This window comes from Pongo abelii, chromosome 17, assembly GCF_028885655.2.
Source record: "Pongo abelii isolate AG06213 chromosome 17, NHGRI_mPonAbe1-v2.0_pri, whole genome shotgun sequence".
Taxonomy (NCBI): domain Eukaryota; kingdom Metazoa; phylum Chordata; class Mammalia; order Primates; family Hominidae; genus Pongo; species Pongo abelii.
The window spans coordinates 65,602,252-65,620,485 of NC_072002.2; the positions used below are offsets into that span (position 1 = coordinate 65,602,252).

At 42.3% G+C, this 18,234-nt stretch overlaps 1 pseudogene; it reads left to right on the plus strand.

Annotated features, from left to right (window-relative positions):
* The first annotated feature begins 1,968 nt into the window (after positions 1-1,968).
* LOC103892989 (large ribosomal subunit protein uL22-like) lies at positions 1,969-2,523 on the plus strand (annotated as a pseudogene).
* The last annotated feature ends 15,711 nt before the right edge of the window (positions 2,524-18,234 follow it).

Below are 18,234 nucleotides of genomic sequence, written 5' to 3' on the forward strand. Positions count from 1 at the left end.
CTTGTGTCTAAAGTTTCTTTGTATTCATGTTTTAAGACATTTGACAGAGACATAGTATCTTCTCTACTGCTAAATAGGAGAACTAATATGCAGATAAATTTTCCTGTTTGACTTAAAACTACAAAGAATATCAGGGCCAGAACTGGAATTGATATCCAGGAGCCTTTCTGATACTTGCACTGTGCTGACTTCAGCTCTACTAAACACTTCTCATAAAGGGCCTGGATGCAGCTAACTGCCCCTAGAGAATCCCAGACACAGCACAAACTTGGGAAGCATCAAAATCAATGCATGATGCCCACAAGAGTCTAAGATTCTCCTTATGTGGCCCTGGGTCACAGTAGAGTTCTTTGGAAATTAGAGGGCAAGTTTGATAACTTGATTGCAACATATTTGCATATCGATAACACGATGTCCTTAAAAGAACACACCATAATTATTTAATGTAAGGATTTAATGACTCTATTTTCATTCTCAATTAACATTTCCTTATTGCCAGAAGTACACTGGGGCTGGCACAACTGGAAAAAGCAAAGAGGGTAATTATTTAGCCTGCATTACTGATGAAAAGGGCAACAGGCAAAACTAAAGCAATCCACAATTCACCTTCCGTTTAGACAGGGGATAAGGACAAAAGAGAGTCACCAATCAAAATGGTTTCTCTTCAGTTTCAGGTATTTCAGAAGCACTTCCTTGTGTGTGTGCATGCGCAATGTGTAATCAGGAAATTTATCTCTTTTATTTTATTTTATTTTATTTTATTTTATTTTTGAGACAGAGTCTCACTCTGTCACCCAGGCTGGAGTGCAGTGGGGGGATCTTGGCTCACTGCAACCTCCGCCTCCCAGGTTCAAGCGATTCTCATGCCTCAGCCTATGGAGTAGCGGGACTACAGGCACCTGCCACCACACCCGGCTAATTTTTGTATTTTTGATAGAGACGGGGTTTCACCATGTTGGCCAGGCTGGTCTCCAACTCCCGACCTCAGGTGATCTGCCCGCCTCTGGGATTACAGGCATGAGCCACTGGGCCCTGCCAGGAAATTTATCTTAAAGGAAGAGATTTAAGTTTCCTCCCTCTCATCTTCTTTCAGGAAATACATCCCCCACCCCATGCCCCCCAGCTAAGCTAAACCCTAATCAGCCACCTCCTTAGCCACAGGTTGAGTTTACCAGCTTCTCATTCTTTCCTTCTTTCTTCCAGTGTTTATTGAGATCCTGCTTCCATGGAGGCAGAGTGCTCGGCAGGTGGGACCAACACTCAGACTGCGCTCTCAAGGAGAATCGACCAGTAGAGGACTTAGGACTGGGGCTTATGTGCCCACAGCGCAAGGCAGGAATTGATAAGAGCCAAGGAGAGGAGGTGATAATGAGTCAAAGGGCAGTCACTCGGGAAAACCCTTTGTAGAGGATGGAGCACCTACTCCTGCGCTTAGTGAAACCTGTTAGACAGAGAGACATATGAGAAATGCCTCCCAGGAGGCAGGCCCAGCAAGAACACGAGGCCATGAAAGCCCGCCAGCTAGCCACCCCAATGAGCCACCTAACCTGACTCCTCCACAATCCACTCGCCTCCAAGGCAGACAGCCTTGGGAGGCTCTTCCCAAACTTCATGCCACATTTGCTTCCCACTCCTCTACCTACATGTTTTAATCTAAAAACAAAGGTCTTTTGGCTGCTATTCTTTGAATGAAATAGATGCTGCAGGAAGAAGCATTGGGGTTTATCCCTTGGCTTCAAATACCCTCCAGCATGTGGAGGCAGGAGAGCCCTGTGGCCCAGGTCTCCTCACGCCCAGATTTAGTTCTCCAAACCCTATAAACAGTAAGCTGTTTCATCCAACCCTCCATCTGGCTGTTATGCCTTCCATTTTCTCTATTTTGTTACTTGATAGTTATTGTTGGTACCAGAATGCGAGAAAAAATTCAAGCTCTTTCTGTAGCCTCTTGGCCTGGGGTAATCTCTGAAAATGGTTTGCCTATCCCTTGACCCAGAAAACTCCACAAAATCATGCAAACCAAGGGGTTCAAATCTTTATGTTCGCTTTAAGAACACCCACGTAACTGTGCAGGCCATCAAGGTACGCATACCCAAAAAACCACCAAGTACCTGAAAGATGTCACTTTTCAGAGGCACTGTGTGCCTTTCCATCATTACAAAGGTGGAGCTGGCATGTGTGCCCAGGCCAAACAATGGGGCTGGACGCAGGGTTGGTGGCCCGAAAATGTGTTGAATTTTTGCTGCATGTGCTTAAAAATGCAGAGAGCAATGCTGAACTTCAGGGTTTAGATGTAGATTCTTGGATCATTGAGCACATTCAGTTGAGCAAAGCCAAGATGTACACCATATTTACAGAGCTCATGGTCAGATCAACCCATATGAGAGATCCCCCTGCTACATGGAGATGATCCTCGCTGAAAAGGAACAAATTGTTTCTAAACCAGAAGAGATATTTACACACAAGAAAAAGGTATCCCACAAGAAACTGAAGAAACAACATGGCCTAGGAATACATTCAGTATAAGATAAATGCAAATAATAGTTTAGCCAGGCATGGTGGCTCACGCCTGTAATCCAAATACTTTGGGAGGCTGAGGGAGGAAGATCACTTGAGCCTAGGAGTTTGAGACCAGCCTAGGCAACATAGGGAGACCCCCATCTCTATAGTTAAAAAAAAAATTTAATTACCCAGGCAAGGTGGCATGTACCTGTGGTCCTAGCTACTTAGGAGGCTAAGGCAGGAGGATTTCTTGAGCTCAGGAGGTCAAGGCTAAAGTGAGCCATGATCATGCCACTGCACTCCAGCCTGGGTGACAGAGCAAGACACTGTCTTTTCTTTTTTTCTTTCTTCCTTTTTTTTTTTTTTTTTTTTTTTGTGACAGAGTCTCATTCTGTTGCATAGACTGGAGTGCAATATTGCGATCTCGGCTCACTGCAACCACTGCCTCCCGGGTTCAAGCGATTTTCCTGCCTCAGCCTCCTTAGTAGCTGGGACTACAGGTGCGTGCCACCATGCCTGGCTAATTTTTTGTATTTTTAGTAGAGACAGGGTTTCACCATGTTGGTCAGGCTGGTCTCAATCTCCTGACCTTGTGATCTGCCCACCTCGGCCTCCCAAAGTGTTGGGATTACAGGCATGAGCCACCACATTCAGCCAAGACACTGTCTTTTAAAAAAAAGTTCAAAAAAAAAAAGGCCAGGCACAGTGGCTCACGCCTATAATCCCCACACTTTGGGAGGCCGAGACGGGAGGATCACCTGAGGTCAGGAGTTCAAGACCAGCCTGGCCAACGTGGTGAAACCCTGTCTCTACTAAAAATACCAAAATTAGCCAGGTATGATGGTGCATGCCTGTGATCCCAGCTACTTCGGAGGCTGAGGCATGAGAATCACTTGAACCTGGGAGGCAGAGGTCGCAGTGAGCCGAGATCGCACTACTGCACTCCACCCCAGCCTGGGCCACAAGAGCGAGACTCCATCTCAAAAAAAATATATATATATTAAAAAAAAAAGTTCAAGTTTAAATGCCTTTCCTACCTGAGATATTAATTACTCCCACACCATCACCAACACCCCTACTTCCAAAAGGTAATTATGAACTTCTGTAAACGTTTTTCAGTTGAACTGGTTAAGTCTATAGCAATCTATCAACTGTGTTGAACTACAATGTCTAACAGAATCAGTTGAATCCTGAAACTGTTCTGTGCTGTCTTACCTGAGCTAGGCAATGAGGAGCACAGCGTGGCTAGCTTCTCGCTCTGTGCTCATCCTGATGAAGGGTGAATATGAATCAATCTAGAAACATCTCTGTCCTTTAAACAAGCTTGCAGTGAACAATAAGCCACATTTTGTCCTTAAGGATGAAACATAGGCCAGATTAGAGTTTTATCACAAGAGAGAAATACATAATAAGGCCTCTGCTATCTGCCCCTGATAATTGCTGGTGATACATTCTAAATGATGCAGTTTTGCAAACTTCTAAGATTCTCACATTACATTTCCTATTTGTGCAAGGGCCCAGTGAGAAAGCTACACATGTTTTATTGTGGAAGAGAACAGAATCAGTAAACAGCACCATGAGACATCAAACCAGTCCTGCAGACAACACTGCCTATGATCTCTGCTCTTAACACCTCCAAGTGTTCTTAGGCTATTTGTCATTTTCTCCTCTCAACCTTGGAAAGGTCATTCTTGTGCTTCTTTGACATACAGGGAAACTTGGGGGAGTGGAGAAGAGTGAGTGGGGAGCTTCCCGAAAGTCCCAAAGCTAGTTGATGGGATTGGGATCTAAATGTTTGGCGTCCTCTTGGGCTTTGTCCAGCCAGTCATTCTATGGATTCTGCCTTTCACCTCTAAAGGCAGAGTTCTCATTCCCATGGCCTTCCTTCTTCCCACTTTTTAAAAATCTTTTCTCAGCTTGTTTTTTTTCTCTGCCCCCTCCCCCACCCCCACCTGCCTTGTTTCTGTTTTAAGTTTGTTTTGAGCATTGCTTAACATATTCCTTCCTCTGAAACTGACCATAGTCTTAACATTCCACGGCTCATCCTTCAATTTTATACTTAGAGTAGAATCCGGTCAAATCCCACAAAGCGACCAACCTGTAGGCATTTTATGACAATGAGAGTGATGTCAGGCACAACGTGACCGATAAAACAATAAACCCATGCCCAAAAGTGCTTTACCAGGCCTGCTGCTGTCATAAAGACCCAGACTATTATTGGAACTGTTGACTCTTCCTTGACAGATTGGAGGAGACTCTAAGAGTAGAACCTATTTTTTATGTACCCCACAATAGATACATTACAACAGTCCTGTCTTTAATCCCATAATACCAGCTTCCCACCACAACTCCATCACAGCATTACTGCAACTTTCCCATTATTGCTCATTTAATTTCTCCAGTAAAGAACAAAAGAACAGCAAGGTGCAGTGGCTCACCTGTAATCCCAACAATTTGGGAGGCAAAGGTGGGCAGATCACTTGAGGTCAGGAGTTCGAGACCAGCCTGGCCAACATGTCGAAACCTCATCTCTACTAAAAATACAAAAATTAGCCAGGCATGGTGGCAGGCACCTGTAGTCCCAGCTACTGGTGAGGCTGAGGTGGGAGAATCACTTGAACGTGGGAGAATCACTTGAACCCAGTAGGTGGAGGTTGCAGTGAGCCAAGATTGTGCCACTGCACTCCAGCCTGGACAACAGAGCAAGACTCTGTCTCAGAAAAAAAAAAAAAAAAAAACAGAACAAAAGCAAACATTTTTATCAACATATATATGTTCAGGAACTAACTATGCAGGTTTCAGGTGCCCTGCAACTAGAGCAGATTATTTTGTCTCCTGCTGGCGTCCAATCCTTCAAGGGATTGTGCATTAGATCATCCCTAGAAAGGAAAGGAAAACAGGTAACAAGCAAATTACCTGATTTTCTCATTGAGAATTTTTGGGGAGGTAGCTTTTCGCTATTCCTGTTCTCATTCTTTCTTACAACCTCAGGTAAATAAAAGTTGACCATGACTTAAAACAACACAGTATGTTTTAGATCTTAGAAATCAAGCCCTATTGTCTGTCAAAAATCAGTCTCTCTTGGTACAACCATTTTGCAGGGAAAGTTGACAATATTTTATCAAAAGAGTCCATGTGCATATGCCTTCTTTTTTTTTTTTTTTTTTTTTTTAGGTAGCTCCTGAGCGGCTGGGATTACAGGCATGCACCACCACGCCTGGTTAATTTTTGTATATTTACTAGAGACAGGCTTTTGCCAAACTCCTAATTTTGAGTTTCATCTCCGACTCCTGACCTCAGATGTTCCACACGCCTCGGCCTCCCAAAGTACAGGCATGAGCCACCACGCCTGGCCACATATGCCCTTTGACTCAGTTGTTCTGTTAATATTGATTTACCCAGGGCCATGGTGATTTTGTTCAAATTAGAATAAAGTATCCCTTCATCAGGAGATTTTATGTCTATCTTCCAGAAAAGTATCATAATAACTATTTAAATTTATGATGTCTACAAACTGAATGGTGCCCTCATAGAAAAGGCACTTTATGCAGTGTACAACTTATGTAACTATACGCAACAGCCCAGTGACCTCATGAATTCATATGAAAGATGATATCGAGTTATACGTAAAAGGGTATCAATTGAAGGGTATTCATTGTAACAGCAAAATAAATTATCACAAATGTCCACCAGCAGGGCACACTGTATATAAATAGATTAGAATACCTTTATACAATAGAATACTAGGAAGCATTATAAAAATAATATGGGAAGATCCATACTGTAGATACTGATAATGAAAACATGTTCAAAGCTTATTAAGTGAAAAGAGCAAGGTATAAAATAAAATATATTATAATTCAATTTATGTACATTTCAAAAAGAAATATATGCTGGTACATAGCCCTTTTTGCTGAAAAGACACTTAAGAAATTATTAACAGGAGCCTTCTAGGAAGAGAGTAATTGGGTGAAGAAGGAAGCTTTCAGTTCAAATGTTTACCTTTCTATATTATTTGAATTTTCTCACTGAAAGCATTTATTACTTTCTTTTATTTATTTATTTTTTTTGAGTTGGAGTTTCACTCTTGTCACCCAGGCTGGAGTGCAATGGTATGATCTCAGCTCACTGCAACCTCTGCCTCCTGGGTTCAAGCAATTCTCCTGCCTCAGCCTCCAGAGTAACTGGGATTACAGGCATGTGCCACCACGCCCAGCTAATTTTTCTATTATTAGTAGAGACGGGGTTCCATCACGTTGGCCAGTCTTGTCTTGTACTCCTGATCTTGGGTGATCCACCCGCCTCGGCCTCCCAAAGTGCTGGGATTGCAGGCGTCTCAAAACAAAACAAAAAACAAGTCTAAGAGGTGTCGTTTAATTTCTGCGTACATGCCCCCAACAGAATACATGAAAAAATAGACTACAGGGGTTTTTGATATAGCAATGGGGCCAAGGAAGGGAGGGAGGCAGGAGGCAGGTGGTGAAGGCTGGGTGCTGACCCTCTATGCACCTCTGTTCTCTAGGGGCATTTCTACCTCACAATTCTTGCTTCTGAAAACAAACAGATGCTACATTCATGTATCTATTGGACAGTGAATATATTTAATCATAGAAAAAGAATATCATTAAGCTCACTTTCTTTTATTAATTCAGTCCTAGTGGAGTATAAATACAGTGCAGGCAGAGCTGCCCATCACCTAAAAACCCAGGGGCTGTTAGAAACCTATTGTCCTTCCTTGATTCTACCATACTAAGTGGGTGTAGAAGAATGACATTTGCTGCCTTTCTCATTTTGATTTCAGTCCCCAGATAAAGGAGAATTCTAGCTTTCTGTTTGTTTCTGAAATGTAAACCACTATTATGATAAAATAAAGCTGAATTCATTATAATAAATTTTATGCTAAGAATATATTGTCTCAAATGACTTTTTTTTTTCTTGAGACCAGGTCTCACTCTGTCACTCAGGCTGGAGTGCAGTGGTGCAATCATGGCTCACTGCAGCCTTGACCTTCCAGATTCAAGTGATCCTCCTACCTCAGCCTCCCTAGTAACTGGGACTACAGGCATGCACCACCATGCCCACCTATTTTTTTATTTTTTTGTAGAGATGGGGTCTTACCACGTTGCCCAGGCTGGTCTTGAACTCCAGGGCTCAAGTGATCTTCCAGCCTCAGCCTCCCAAACTGCTAGGATTACAGGTGTGAGCCACTGCGCCCGGCCTCAAATGAATATTTACTTAGACTACACATACATTATTCCACAAAAAGAGGGCAAAAAAAAGATTTTCTTTTGATTAACAGAAGTTACATTTAATGTAATTAAATAACATAGCAACCTCAAACCTAAGAAAAGAGTGACATTTATATGTTTATTTTTAAGATGAAGTATTTGTATTAAATGACTTTTAAAAAATTCCCTTCAGTAAAAGATATCAGAGGAGAGCATTTTAACTGTTACAGATTTTACAAAACATTTTTCTGCTTTGCAGTTTTGCCTTTTGAATCATGTGTTTGTCCCAATGTCAAGGCATCAGACCTTGAGTTTGATTACAACTTATACACATTTTGATCCAAAGTTATACACATTCCATTCTTCTACCCCTTGGAAAATGGGTTTTAAATACTGAACTCATTCCAGGCCAAGGTCTTCTCTTGACACATTAACACAACAAATACTCTTTTGTTGCTGAATTTCTATTTGGAGACTGATTATTTAAAACTCCACTATTCATTTGCTTACCAGATTTGCCTTGGTTACCCTGTGTCATTAGACAAATATTTATTCATTCGATAAACATTTTTGAGAATCTTCTAGGTCCCAGTCTCTCTGTCCAGCACTAGAGCACAGGGAATAGACAGATAAATATAAAATTGAAAAACGCTGGGCACAGTGGCTCAAGCCTGTAATCCCAGCACTTTGGGAGGCTGAGGCAGGGTGGATTACCTGAGGTAGGGAGTTCGAGACCAGTGTGGCCAACGTGGGGAAACCCTATCTCTACTAAAAATAGAAAAATTATCCAAGCGTGGTGGCATGTGCCCCTAATCCCAGCTACTCGGGAGGCTGAAACAGGAGAATCACTTGAACCGAAAGGCAGAGGTTGCAGTGAACCGAGATCCCACCACTGCACCTCAGCCTGGACAACAAAGGGAGACTCTGTCTTAAAAAAAAAAAAAAGTCTGGGCGAGGTGGCTCACACCTGTAATCCCAGCACTTTGGGAGGCCGAGGAGGGCAGATCACAAATCAGGAGATGAAGACCATCCTGACTAACACGGTGAAACCCCATCTCTACTAAAAGTACAAAAAAATTAGCCAGGCGTGGTGGCGGGCGCCTGTAGTCCCAGCCGCTGGGGAGGCTGAGACAGGAGAATGGCGTGAACCCGGTGGGGCAGAACCTTCAGTGAGCCAAGATCGTGCCACTGCACTGCAGCCTGGGTGTGGAGCGAGACTCTGTCTCAAAAAAAGAAAAAAAAAATTGAAAGAACAATGTGATTCCTGCCCTTAAAGAAGTTGCAAGCTGGGCTCTTCTGTCCAGTGTTTATCACGATGTTTGTTCTATACAATCAGGGGCAGGACTAAGGTGAGACCAGAAAGACACATGTCCTAGGAGAATTTTAGGAGGTGTTGACTCTTGGGGTTGCACAGGCCTGCCAGTATCCTAACCCAGCCACATGGCTGCCCCACATCATATCCGCTTCCCTTCTGCTGTCCTCCCAGCTCAGAGACATCACAGACTCACACTTTCATCACAGTCAGCTCCTTTCACTTCCTCGAAAATGTCTACATTTCTGTCTATTTTCTTTTTTTCTTTTTTTTTTTTTTTTGAGACAGAGTCTTGCTCTTTCGCCCAGGCTGGAGTGCAGTGGCACTATCTCAGCTCACTGCAACCACTGCCTCCTGGCCTCCAGCAATTCTCCTGCCGCAGCCTCCCGAGTAGCTGGGATTACAGGTGCCCGCCACCATACACGGCTAATTTTTGTATTTTTAGTAGAGACAGGGTTTCCCATGTTGGCCAAGCTGATCTCGAACTCCTGACCTCAGGATCCACCCACCTCAGCCTCCCAAAGTGCTGGGATTACAGGCATGAGCCACCGCTCCCAACCTCTTGTCTATTTTCATGTCTAAGACTATGCAACTCTCTCTATTGCTCCCACACCTCACCCCAATTAAGCATTTTTTCCAGGCCTTGTTTAAACCCCACAAGGAGCATCCTCCCTAGATCTTACAGCCTGACCAATCTCTCCCCATGCCCTCTGCAATTCTGAGAAGGCCTTTAGCACTAACCAATTTATATTCAAATTATCACATGAGAATCTCCTACTCCTGGTCTGTGAGCCTGTGGAAAGCAAGGCCTGTGTTTCAGCTTTTGGGAGACCTGACTCCAAACCCATGGCCCCCAGCACAGTACTTGGCACATGATGGGCTTTTAGCAAATTATTCCTTCATTTATCTGAGTCTTTAAAATCTTTATCACATTTTTAGTATTTCTTTTCACTTTCACGGAAGCAAACATTTGTTTGAGGCATTCATAACACTTGAATGTGATTCTACAGAAGCAAGACAGAAATTATAATGAGTTAGCTTGTTAGAAAATGCATTTCTTATTTCCCAGCAACTAATTAAATGTAATAGTAGCTTAAGTAAATAGACATTTTGTTTAGTACTACTATAATTTGTGTGTGGTAGGGTGTTAACTTGTTTATGACAATAGACTTTCTCTGTTGTGCAAAAGATGGTCACTCATTGGGCGAAGGTCTCCAGAGCAACTTCTTGGGGTAACACCACTATTCAATGAGTTATAATTAATAAAGAATTATAGTGGTGACACTCTTCCAGTCGGGCAGCTCCTAATGATAGCACGATCTCTTTACTGATGATGAGAATGTGGCCTTACCCATCACTAAGGCACACCACATCATCAATGTAGGAAATTATTTACAACCCCCCTCCCAAACATGTACCCCAAATGGTCATCTAAGAGTGTAGTTAGGATACTTCTTGAGATGGTGTGCTGAAAGAGTTAGTGGCCTGGGAGCTTTTGAAGAATTGCACTAATGGTCATGAAAGGGACTGATCTACCATAATTATTTCAATAGCCCCCCTACCCTGGGCATTTGTGATGTTGATGGGGAATTAATTTAATAGCCAAAGCTTGACTATGACCAGTCATTGGCAGTAGGGAGTAACCCTTCCGCCTTCCCTTTGCTGTTTCCTTGCAAGGACCTGCTATATGAGATGTTTGTGTTCATGGTGTGACTTGACAATGCAGCTTAGAGCTATAGCAATTTTGCTAAAATATTTTACACAAGTAAACTGCAAATAGTGAATGGAAAGCCCTTGTCTTTCTGGAAAGCTGTTAGCTAGAGCCCTTTATGATGTTTTTCCTCCCTCCTCTCCCCACAGCCAGCCATCGTTCCTCCTCCACCTAAAATATCTAGCAATTACAAACAAAATGAGCTTCAGTTGCTAAAGTGGGGAGCAGGGAATTTCTAGTCCTTGGTGACTTTACTGCTGCAATCAAAATAAGCATTATCAACCAGAAAGCTTCCAATGCTGGAAGCTCCAGGCCACACCCAGGAGATGTGCTATGGAGTGAGGCTAGGTTGTGGGCAGGGGGTAAATAAAGACAACACACACTGTTTAATCAATAAGCTTCTGGAAAGGTGACATAAAGATGGAAACTCTGTAAAATCAATGAGATTTTAAAGTTAGGTAATAAGAGTTGGTTGTTTTACAGGAAATACAAATGAAAAATCATTTTCTATTTTTTCTGCTTTCAAGTTTTGAATTTAGGGCTTTCTAAAAGTAGCCAGCCAGTTCTTTGAGGCTCGGGTTCCACAACCTGCAGATCTGAACAAAAGAGAAGGTAATGAAGGGGGACCTATACCGATGTTACTCAGCATCAGGTGCTCTGGGGCCTCATTATTCATCTCAACTGGTAATGGGGGAAGGAAGAACCACCTGCCCTCTGTCTTCCAAGTTATCTTTATATCAATTAGCAAGAAGATTTGCAGGCCAGGTGCAGTGGTTCACGCCTGTAATCCCAGTGCTTTGGGAGGCAAATGCAGGTAGATCACTTGAGTCCAGGAGTTCAAGACCAGTCTGGGCAACATGGCAAAACTCCATCTCTATAAAAATTTTTAAAATTAGCTGGGTGTAGCTGTGCATGCCTACAGTCCCAACTACTAGGGAGGCTGAGGCAAGAGAATTGCTTGAGCCCAGGAGGTGCAGGTTGCAGTAAGCTGAGATCGTGCCATTGCACTCCAGCCTGGGTGACAGAGAGAGACCCTAGAAGATTTGCAAAAATTCCAGAGTCTCATGGCTTCAACCTCGAGCATATGTTTCTTGATAATCCTGTCACTTCACTGGTTTGGGTTCAATAAACAATTTTATATATAGATACACATACACACATATATGTATAAATATATGTATATGTAAATGTGTGTATGTGTGTGTGTGTATATATACACACACACTTTTTTTTGAGATGGAGTCTTGCTTTGTCACCCAGGCTGGAGTGCAGTGGTGAGGTCTCAGCTCACTGCAAGCTCTGCCTCTTGGGTTCAAGTGATTCTCCTGCCTCAGACTTCTGAGTAGCTGGGATTATAGGCACGTGCCAACGCACCTGGTCAGTTTTTGTATTTTTAGCAGAGATGGGGTTTTGCCATGTTGACCAGGCTAGTCTCAAATTCCTGAGCTCAAGTGATCCACCCACCTCGGACCCACAAAGTGGCTGGGATTACAGGCATGAACCACCACGCCTGGCCTTTAGAATATTTTCTGAATGCACATCTTGGGCACAATGTGGCCAAGGAGACCAAATAGATGAAAAATAAAAGAAGTTTATAGATTAATTAAGAAATCAAAACAAATTGCCCTGATTTTATTCTCTGTGCACTTCACATCATTTCACATCTTGCGGATCTTCCTAGAATCCTCAAGAACTTTTTAAGTTCAGGCTCCTCATACGGATCCTCAAAGCTTTCGAAGCTCTGCCCCACTTTATTTTTCTAGCCTTATTTCCCCTGGCCCTGTCGTCTGCACACGTTCCGCTCCCCAGCCCCCAAGGCAGGGTCTCTCCAATACCCTGTCTCTCCAATACCATCTACTTAGCTCAGCCTCCCTGTTATTGTTCATAAACCATCATCACAACAGTACAGGTCAAGACGGCTTTATGTAAGCAATGGTTTTGGAAAACAAAAGACAATTTCAAAGATCTCCTGTCGTGGTCTGAGCCAATTAGCTTCCATCTCTTCGCTTTAGATATGCTCATCCTCATCCAAATAACAATCCTTTATATGTAGTGAAAGTTAATTGACTCACAATTTTGAATATATGGTAATTCAGACAAGGATTAATTTGAAGTTTGACTTTTGCAACTGACAAATGGCAGTAATTGGTATATAAACAAACTTGATGTGGGAAAGGTTTAAATATCTTAAAAGATCTAAATTTTTAGCACCTTCAAGTATTTGACAAATATCCTTTCTGGTGTACCAATAGAAACAAAGCTTATCTATTTACTAAAGTAAAATCCATGAAGATCACAGAAACAAAGCTTATCTGTTTATGAAAGTAAGATTTACGTAAGTCATCTACAAAGATTTTATTAACTTAATTGAGATACTGTCAATACTTCAAAGTAATCAAAATACTATTCCTTTACATATTAAATAATTTAACTTTTTCGTCAGGTTGCTTTCAATTTAGTGCAAGTGAAGAAGACATTGTGAAAGAAAAGAAAACATATAAATACTTCTTATTTGAGGAATGTGACCCCTTTTAAATTATCAGGCCCAGAGAGGCATTAAAATGAGACAGCAATTATGTCCTACTTCTTCCCACCCCAACCTGAGCTATGTAATTATCTTTTTTTTTTTTTTTTTTTTTGAGACAGGGTCTCCCTCTGTCACCCAGGTTGGAGTGCAGTTGTGTGATCTCGGCTCACTGCAACTTCTACCTCCCAGGTTCAAAGGATTCTCGTGCCTCAGCCTCCTAAGTAGCTGAGATTACTGGCGCACACCTCCACAACCAGCTAATTTTTAAATTTTTAGTAGAGATGGGGTTTCGCCATGTTGGCCAGGGAAAGGTCGAACTCCTGACCTCAAGTGATCCACCCACTTTAGCCCCCCAAAGTGCTGGGATTACAGGTATAAGCCACTGCACCCGGCCTGTAATCATCTGTTGAAACTGCTTGCTATTTTCACAAGTAGTTATAAATTAACCTAGCAATGCCACACACAGGACACCATACTCATACCCTATAGTTCAACAATGTGTAGCCAATCTAATCCATGTTATTTCTTTAAACCAGTGAAAATTCCTGACAAACAACTTTGTATCAGTCCACCCTTTGTCCCCAAACTCCCCCTTTTTTTGGCCTTTGAAAACCTGCTTGTGACAAAAGATTAATGGAGCACTCCCCAAGGCATATGTGTCCAGGGCAGTGGTCCTCAACCTTGGCCCAGATAAACTCTATTTATTTTGCCTCAGTTTTTTTTTTTCCTTTAGGCTCACAACATTATTCATTTGAAAGTCATTAAAATAATTCTGTAAACCCAATTTCTGGCTCTAAGATTTACTGTGTGACTTTGAGCAAGTTATAGTAACATGTCTAAGGCTCAGTGATCTTATCTGTGAGATGGGGAAAAGCTCTTGTGAGGTTTGTGAAAACTGAGTGTGAAGATATCTGGTACTGAGCCCAGCCAGTGGTAGGCACTAAATGAACATCAGTTTCTTTTTCCTTACCTACTTTTTCAGTGATTCTCAAAGGAAGTTCTGCACATATGTTTAGATTGATCTTTTAGTACTCCATTTTTAATTGAATGAAAAGTAATGAATTCATTACTTTTTTAAAACCAAAATCCCTATATTGATATTTTATTTAGATAAATCCAATTGTTTTCCATCCTAGTAAGTTCTTTTCTTTTTTTTTTTTTGAGATGGAGTTTCGCTCTTGTTGCCCAGGCTGGAGTGCAGCGGCGTGATCTCGGCTCACTGCAACCTCCGCCTCCTGGGTTCAAGCGATTCTCCTGCCTCAGCCTCCAGAGTAGCTGGGATTACAGGAGCCTAATACTATGCCCAGCTAATTTTTGTACTTTTAATAGAGATGGGGTTTCACCATGTTGGCCAGGCTGGTCTTGTACTCCTGACCTCAGGTGATCCACCTGCCTCAGTCTCCCAAAGTGCTGGGATTACAGGTGTGAACCACTGTGCCCAGTCCCTAGTAAGTTCTTTTGATAGGACTGAGATCTGGTCATTGATGTATTCCTACGGGCTGTATCAATTAGGAAGGTTTTAACTGCAATCAAGTATCAGGATATCTAACTCATCAAGAATCTTGTTTTTGTTTTTATATATTTTCGGTTTTTTAACACAACACAGAAACCCAAACATGGGGGTCATTAGCATTGGTCGGCTGCTCAGGGGTGACATCAAGGATCTCCATTCTTTCCATCTTTTTACTTACTCTGCTGTCATTATTATGCCAGGGCTTCCTCCTTCTGCTTGTCTGCGATAGTTACCACGTCTGCAGGTATCATTCTACATTCACGGTTGGATGAGTGGGAAAGGGCAACACTAACCACATTTTTTAATCAGAAAAGCCAAGTGTTTACGAGAAGTCCTTCAGCACACTTCCTCTTACATATTTTTAGCCACAACTAGCCACATGGACACTTCCTTCCAATTGCAAAGAGAGGCAAGGAAATCAGATATTTGGCAAAAGGAAGATGGATTGCCATAATTTGCTTAAGCTAATAATAAATGAGTCATCAACTAAACCACCTGGAACAAAATCAAGAATTTTTTCTGCTCAATGAATCTGTCATCTGAAAAATTCAAAGCATTCTTGGTCCTGGATCTGCTACCCTCAGCTTTCATCAGGTACAGATATCTCAGATACGCTTCCACAGTTGAGAGTAAACTTATATAAATCTCCAATTTTTTGGTATGTTTGCTTTATCAACCAAAAAAAAAAAACCCTCTCTGTAAAAGCAGGAAGCTGGATTAGGTGATTTATTGAGATTTCTCACAGGTTGAAGACCTATGATGCAAAATTCAACGTAAGAATGGCGAGGGTCGGGAGGCTGAGGCAGGAGAATTGCTTGAACCTGGGAGGCGGAGGTTGCAGTTAGCCAAGATCGCACCACTGCACTCCAGCCTGGGCAACAGAGGGAGACCCTGTCTCGAAGAAGAAAAAAAAAAGTGGAATGGCGAGAGTCCTGCGTGTACTTCTTATGTAAGTGTAAAAACACAATTACTCTGCCTTTATCTGAACCTTATTCAACTTATGATGTGTTAGAATCCCAAGTTCTATTTCAGAGAGCTCTCTTTCTCTTTTTTGCAGCTAAATTTTCCTTCATAAGTAAACTAATTTGTACTTTTCATTATTAATACCGTTCCAACCAATTTGAACCAATTATCATTCAATTATTCTACAAACATTCACAAAGCACTTACTTTGTGCCTAGCACTGGGAATATGAAGATGTAGAAGAAACAATTTCTTATCTGCAAGTTTATAATCTGGGAGGGAGAAAAATTTGTAAGCCAGTAATGTATAAGCAATAGGATGTCACAGGTGTAATCATTTTTAAAATATATATAAAGGTGAAGGGGGAAATAACAAGGCAGGAGTGGTCGGTCCTTGATGGGTGGAGTCAGAATTCTAAAAATCTGATTTAACATCAGAGACTTTCTCCAGAACTAGCATCTTCTGGATTGCTCCAACAGTGTCAGCTCTAAGTATAAAAAGGATCTGGTCGGGTGCAGTGGCTCACGCCTGTAATCCCAGCACGTTGGGAGGCCGAGGCAGGCAGATCACAAGGTCAAGAGATCAAGACCAGCCTGGCCAACATGGTGAAACCCCGTCTCTATTAAAAGTACAAAAATTAGCTGGGTGTGGTGGTGCACACCTGCAGTCTCAGCTACTCGGGAGCTTGAGGCAGGAGAATTGCTTGAATCCAGGAGGCGGAGGTTGCAGTGAGCTGAGATCGCGCCACTGCACTCCAGCCTGCCAATAGAGCAAGACTCCGTCTCAAAGAAAAAAAAAGGATATGGTTTTGCCTAATATTGCAAATGAGATGTTTAGTTAGGAGTTGAAATCGTATTTTCAGGGGGTTTGTTCAGATGTGTTTTCTCTTGGTTAACAATCACATGTGTTCTAAACTCCTTAAGGATTCGTAAATCGGGGGGTAGCATTTCTTTGTTTTCAGTGATGACACAGACATTCATCATACCTACCGTGCTGATCTCAAGTTTGTGGGAAGATAGCCAAAAGAAAAAATATTGATTCCCTATTTTCCTTTGGGCTCAATGAGAAGTCACTCATTTTTTTTCCTTCTTGGTCACTTAGCTCCACTGACAGACACATTTGTACATGATACTGGGAAGTGAGTGAGCATCTACCACAATCACCAGCTTCTGTATTCATTTCCTCAACTTTTAGCAAGGTAAAGATGAGATTAGAAATTCAGTAACTTCATGTATCACCAGTGTCTTCCAAACTGCAGACTCTGAATCACTGATGGGTCATAAAATCCAATCAGTGGGTCTTCATCAGTCTTTTTTTTTTTTTGAGACGGAGTCTCACTCTGTCACTAGGTTGGAGTGCAGTGGTGCGATCTCGGCTCACTGCAACCTCCGTCTTCTGGGTTCAAGCGATTCTCCTGCCTCAGCTTTCCAAGTAGCTAGGACTACAGGTGTGCACCACCATGCCCAGCTAACTTTTGTATTTTAGTAGAAATGGGGTTTCACCATGTTGGCCAGGATGGTCCTGATCTCTTGACCTTGTGATCTGCCTACCTCGGCCTCCCAAAGTGCTGGGATTACAGGTGTAAGCCACCACACCGGCCTTAATCAGCTTTAAAAAAAAAATAGAAAAAAGAATAGAACAGGAAAATATCAGAACGCATTTCACCTAGTAAGGTAAAAGTTAGCTCATGAAATTTTTGTTGCAGTGTGCATGTATGTGTGTATTGAGTCACAACATAAAAGATATTTCTTACTGTGGCACTGTCAAAAAATTAAGCCACAAAATCAGACACTAATTCCCATGAAGGCACTTATTAGCCATCTAGCAAATATTTGTTGAATTAAACTGATTTGCATGTGTGCTTATGTATCTACTCAACAAATACTAAGACTGTGTACACAACATTGATCATTACAATCCCTCATTTAAATTTTGTGAAAATGTAGGACACCAACAGGCTGTCAGTTAGTCAGACTCAGTAAATGTTTTCTAGGAACAAATCATCCCACTTCCCAGGACTGTTTCATAATTTTTAATCCAGCTTAACCCCCGCCTGCAGTATTAAATAGATTTTGAGATATCTAAACAGGTATCCAGGAAAAAGAAAGCTATAAAAGCATCAGGTGCAATGCATTATCAGCAAACAAAGCCTTCTGATCCTTATTAGTCTCAGGAACACAAGTCATGTCCTAGTTCAAACCCCTCTCATAATCAGGGCAGGCTGGCACAGTGTCCTGAGTCCCAGGATGGATGATGTCACAGGTCCTGGCCCCCTGTGTTCCTTTTTCAGGCCTTGGGTACTGAGCACTTACCTGTTCTGACTACAGTAAGCCCCCTCCCAAGCCAGCAGGGCTGCCTCTGGAGGTTTTGCCCTCCCTGGAGGCCACATTCTCACCACCCCTCGGTGGGCACAGCTCCTCACTGTCCAAAGTCATCACAGTTTTCAGTGCCCAAGATGTGCCCTGAGGGTCTCACACCATG